The sequence below is a fragment of the Dermacentor silvarum genome, chromosome 10, assembly GCF_013339745.2.
Source record: "Dermacentor silvarum isolate Dsil-2018 chromosome 10, BIME_Dsil_1.4, whole genome shotgun sequence".
Classification (NCBI taxonomy): domain Eukaryota; kingdom Metazoa; phylum Arthropoda; class Arachnida; order Ixodida; family Ixodidae; genus Dermacentor; species Dermacentor silvarum.
Window position 1 is genome coordinate 19,533,735 of NC_051163.1, and position 5,802 is coordinate 19,539,536.

Here is a 5,802-nt window from a genome sequence, read left to right on the forward strand (position 1 = left end):
TTATTGCAAAATTGATTTTAGCTTTTCCTCGTCAATGTCATTAAGTGCCTTTCTGCGCCACTGTGTTTCAGGTGTGGGTCTACTTGGCGTTGGGTGCTCTGGCTCTGACAGCGATCATCGTGGTACCCGTCTGTGCTGTAACTTTTGGCCGTAAACCGCACCCGAAAAAGGTTGGTTGCTTTCACATGCGTGCAAATGACAAGGCTGCCGCTGTGTTTCTTGCAAACGGTTGCCATCTTGTACACGGGGGCGAGCTAGGTGGGCCAGACAAGGGCTCAAATCGCCACAGCCACGTCCGAAATATCTCCAAAGGCCTACCAGGTGTCTCTGGTTTCTGCGACAGTGGCCCATTCCCACTCTTCGTATGCTTCACAGCAATACATTTTGTATGCTTGACCGCGTAACAGCACTGCACTGCGGCACCGGTGCATTGCGGCAGAGCCGACTGTAGGGAACCGGCATTATGCAACGCGATAGAAAACACACGTTCAAGAGATTTTCGTCACTCTTTACCCCTCTTTAGTGAATGAAAAGGATAGGCGTACGCCTATGTCCGTGCTATAAAACATCGATAAAAAAAAGTCTGGGCCCCCACGTGCAGTGCGTACAAAATATAAAACTTTATAAGAAGGCGTTTATGCTCCAACTGGCTTTTTTCAACTGTTTGCATAAGCTAATCCAAAAGCCAAGTGTCAGGTTTGAATATGCTGCCGTCAGCAATAAAGCGCAACAAACTCACTTCGGCATGACTTCTTCGCCGCGCCAGCCGCAGTCCGTGCTCCGAGCTCGGCTAGGGACGAACGGAGCAAACAACGTTCTCCCGCGTAGTACCTAGGCGAAGACATCGCGAGTACCAAAAGTCCCCACATTTCTTTCCCGCAACCACTGCTTCTCACCCACCATACCCCACCACTACTGACCGCCGCACAGGTGTCAGCAGCCAAAGCTAGACAGTTACAGTGCGATAAGCATTAATATGGTCTTCCTTCCTTTTCCTTCCTTGTTTATATTTAATCATAACAACCAATCGTCATCATCGTTTGCTCACTTACCGTTCTTCCCCTCTACAGGTTACCTTCCCGAGTACCAGAAGTTCCCTGGTCATGAAATATACAGGCCGGGACCGTATGCTGTTCTCAACGACACGGACCTAGAACAGTGCGCTGCGAACTGTTCGACCAACGACGGCTTCGAGTGCCTGCACGTGCAGTTTTGTCCGCACGAAGGAACGCCACTGGGAACCTGTCATTTGTTCCGCGCCAACACCAGGCTACGCTCCCACCTGTCCCACAGCTGCGATATCTACACTCGCGGTATGTCGGCATTTATAAGTAGGCTGCGTTACTATAAATATACATTGCTTGTTATATAAAATTATTAGGGGTGTGAGAATCGTTGCCTTTGAGATTGAGTCGAATACGAATCGAACTGCACCAGAAGCGAGTCGAATCGAGTACGAATCGTATAGTGCTAGAAGCGAATCAAATCGAATACCTTTTTTGCCGAATAATTAATTGCGAACACGTACAGGTGCTTCTCATTAATGTCAAACAATTTTCACATCCCGGTATTCCCAACATTAGAGAGTAATTTTCTATGCGTTATTTACTTCCGATAGCAAGGTTTACGCTTCGTGTTTCTTGCATAGGTAGGGGGCTTCTATTAAATACATAGGAGCGGAAGAATTGTTTTTCTTAGCAACCACTGCACCAATATTCATGAAGACTGTTTCATTTCGAATTTTTTTTAATGTAGTGACTCTAACAAGCAATTATCGATTTAGTTCCGCAAAGATGTTTACAATAATTGTTAATTTAAAAAAGTTTACAACTAACTCAGCAATAAAAACAAATGACAATTTTGTAAACTGCACCTAATAATAAATCTAAAGCAGACAAAACTGGTATTATACACTGCTCTGAAATATACCAATAATTTGCGAGTAGACTTTTACAAAACACTCGTAAACATTGCAATAAACTCAGGTAAGCTGTAAATTCATATAATTGTTCGCATTGGATGCTGCAACAGATGCAATTTATAGATTTGCATCTGCAATTATAGAATTGCGGTTTAATTCACCGATTCCGGACCTTCAAAGATGTGCGACTGCGATGTACGTAATATGCCAACGCATTTCTCTCGCAATTACCACTAAATTCGCCACTGATAATTTTTTAAATATTGAAATTCAATACATTTTTCTTGTCCTACAGACATAGGCACGCAGGAGGGTCAAAATAACTAAACTGCACGGAAACACGTTCGGCAAATGTGTAGGCACATCAGCATAAAATGGAACAAGAATGACTGCTCATTATAATCAAGACAATGTTTGTAAACAGCATGTCATTTTATTTCCGCTATGCAGGAGACCCTGCAGAGATTGGCATTCCACACGGAGGCGCATCATCTCTCAAGACAGGTACGACTACCACTGCTACGCTGATAACCTTGTCTTTCCACTTCCGTCGGCTCTGAAGAATGCGGTGGGCACGTGCGGCAGATCAAAAGGTTTCCTTAAAAAAAAAAGTCGCAGTTTCGCCCGAAAGGCGAAGCATCGAATGCGATAGAAAATTAGTGGACAGCCTATACGAAGTAAGGATAGTAGTTTTATCGGCCGTATAGATTTGTAAACATAGACATACTAACTAAATGAACAAGCATGGTGTCACGCGCGCACAGGCAAACATGAACGCATCTCACTCGATGACCTCGGAAACTCGCCGTCAAAACGCTGGAGTGAGGAAGCGCAGTGGCAGCAGCGAGCAAATCGACCTTCGTGCTGCGTCTCGCATCAACGAGAACTAAGCCGCGAAAATAAAGCGCACGGCGGCCTGTGTCCCCGACGCAGATGGCTTTCAAGAGTACAGCGGCCCGGGCGAGCGCGCGGCCCGGAGTAGAACGCGCCCCCTCCGTATTCCCTCCCCTAGGAGCGTTGCGCACGACGGAAGACTGCGCGCTTCCTTCCCGCTTTCCTCCCTTGCGTGCGTGAGATTGAGCCGCGATCGCCGGTTCACCCTCGCACGCTTGATGATGCCGTCCTACAGACTAGCTCGGATCCAGACCCTTGTTCACTATCGTAGAGAGTTTTAGCTTGTCCACCCGACCTATAGTTACTGTTAAGGGAACCTATACAGTAACTCTAGCCCGACCTAAGCCCGACCGCGTTGGCGGCGCCGTCTTGTGAAGCAGAGTTTAACCAGAGAGGACAAGGAGCTGTTGTTATTGCAGTGATCATCCATATCATACTGTTGGTGTAGAGGGTCGGCGGCGTGGTAATCGCCAACGCGCAGTTCGTTTTTATTTTCATTCGACGAGGACACCATATGCAACGCAAGAAGGTTTCTAATGCGTTGTTTGTACAAAGCATCACAATTAAAGTGTCCTACTAAAGTTGTTATATAGTCGGCTACGTATCCGGTAAACCGTTATTCAGTGAACTGTGAAGGGCAATACTATACGGGGAGAAGCTAAACGTCAGTCTTCCAACTTTATTATTTTATTTCGTTTTTTTTTTCTGTTTCTTGCCGATCTGTCGCTGTGATGCAACTGCCCTGACTGCCCATCCACAAGCATTTATTTGCTTAGGGGAGCTAGAAAATGTGTAAAAAATGAAGGGGACAAGATAGATTATTATTATTATTATTATTCGCCAAAGCAGGACAACCGCCTCTGCAAGGAAATTTTCCATATTTAGCGTAGCTTTTTTAATAAAATTACTATATATATATATATATATATGTGTATGTGTGTGTGTGTGTATGGTGTGTGTGTGTGTGTGTGTGTATGTGTGTGTGTATGTGTGTGTGTATGTGTGTGTGTGTGTATGTGTGTGTGTGTGTGTATGTGTGTGTATGTGTGTGTGTGTATGTGTGTGTATGTGTGTGTGTGTATGTGTGTGTATGTGTGTGTGTGTATGTGTGTGTATGTGTGTGTATGTGTGTGTGTGTATGTGTGTGTATGTGTGTGTGTGTATGTGTGTGTATGTGTGTGTATGTATGTATGTATGTGTGTGTATGTATGTATGTATGTGTGTGTATGTATGTATGTATGTGTGTGTATGTATGTATGTATGTGTGTGTATGTATGTGTGTATGTGTATGTATGTATGTATGTATGTGTGTGTATGTATGTATGTATGTGTGTGTGTATGTGTGTGTGTGTATGTGTGTGTGTGTGTGTGTGTGTGTGTGTGTGTGTGTGTGTGTGTGTGTGTGTGTGTGTGTGTGTGTGTGTGTGTGTGTGTGTGTGTGTGTGTGTGTGTGTGTGTGTGTGTATGTGTGTGTGTGTGTGGTGTGTGTGGTGTGGTGTGTGTGTGTGTGTGTGTGTGTGTGTGTGTTTGTAGTAGATGATCATGCGTGCTGTAGTAGATGCCAGAGCCACAAGATAGCGCCACCAGCTAAATGATGCACACATCTGTCTCCAATGTTCCGGTATTCCGTAAGCTTTTACCCTTTTACCGAAAGGCTAATATTTCCACCTTTCTCTTCTTTTGCGTAGGATTTGGAGGAAGACTGTTCTGGATTCTCTCGTGCCTGGTTTTGGCCAACATTTTCGTTGCCTGGCAATGACATGACCGCGCCTCGACAGTGGAGCCACCTGCAGGAAAAGTGTTGGCGGCGTCACTGTGAGGACCCGCTCACCCTCAATCAGCTTCAGTCGGCACTCTGCGCACGTCATGCTCGGAAGAATACTCCGCGATTTGTGCCAGAAGCTCACAAGTGACCTGGGACAGTGGTGCTATACGTCAATCTGTGCGCTAAGTGAGAACAGCAAAGATCCGGGCTTTTTGTTGTCCTTGCACGTCCTCTCTAAAATGGCAGAAACTGAATATACTCAATGGGCCGGGAATGTGGCAGTATAGTACGGAACAGAAAAGACAGGAAATGGATATATGGACATATGCGTTCAAAAGTGACCAGACTTACAAGGGCTGAAAATTGAAAGAAAGAAAAACTTCGGGGCAAGCGAAGGAGAAAGTGTACGAAAAATGACTTGCCGAAAATTTTGTTTGCAAGATTTGCAATTCTGTTGTATGTGTCAGCTCACTTTTTACTCGTTGTACTGCACTACGCATCATAAAATTTCTGCCAAATCGTAGGTCACATGTTCAAGAGGCATTTTACCAGATCTGCAACAGTACTGCGTGTTTTTGTGCCTGTACTGTGTGACGGGTTGTTGATCCCGAGTGTACATTCGTATTCATGTCTGTAAAAAAAAATGCTCGATATAAACTCAAGCCAAATCATGTATTGAACGTTAATTTATAGTGCTTGGCCGAGTTGGTAGTTAATCATAATGTCACTAATGTCTCCGGTTCGCACACTCCATTCTTACGCGCTAGTTGGTGAGGCCTCTTTACATATATATAACTGCCAACTCGTACATCGCGCTGTTTTGTTTTGCTAGCTCTTGGGCGAGAGCCACCTCTCTCGACGGTGATATATCGCATAATACCCCTGTGATCACATCTCAAGCAGTATATACTTGTACTGTGAAACACTGTTCCTTGCTAGAGAGGTCTGCTAATAAACTAACGCTTTTTTTTTTTTTCATCGGCAATGTGGGCTGCCCCGAATCGCAGAGCTGTGGGCAGTACAGCAGCACTCTGCATTCTCATTCCACTTAAGATTCCAGCTATAATTGAAAGATTTTTGCTAATGTTTTTGCTACTGAACTAAATTGAATGGTGTTCCGCATAAAATCTCAAGGCATATGAAATAGCGCTCGAAATATTTGATTTTTTAAAAACTTTTTTAATACACATAGCAATAAATATGCGGGACTGTGTTTGTTCCA

At 44.6% G+C, this 5,802-nt stretch overlaps 1 long non-coding RNA gene across 1 annotated transcript; it reads left to right on the forward strand.

The window, feature by feature from the left end:
- Positions 1–69: 69 nt before the first annotated feature.
- On the forward strand, positions 70–5,199 carry LOC119466064 (uncharacterized). The gene is made up of 4 exons (XR_007463983.1): positions 70–170; positions 1,071–1,313; positions 2,372–2,425; positions 4,504–5,199. It is a non-coding gene; the product is annotated as an uncharacterized LOC119466064 (long non-coding RNA).
- Positions 5,200–5,802: the final 603 nt, after the last annotated feature.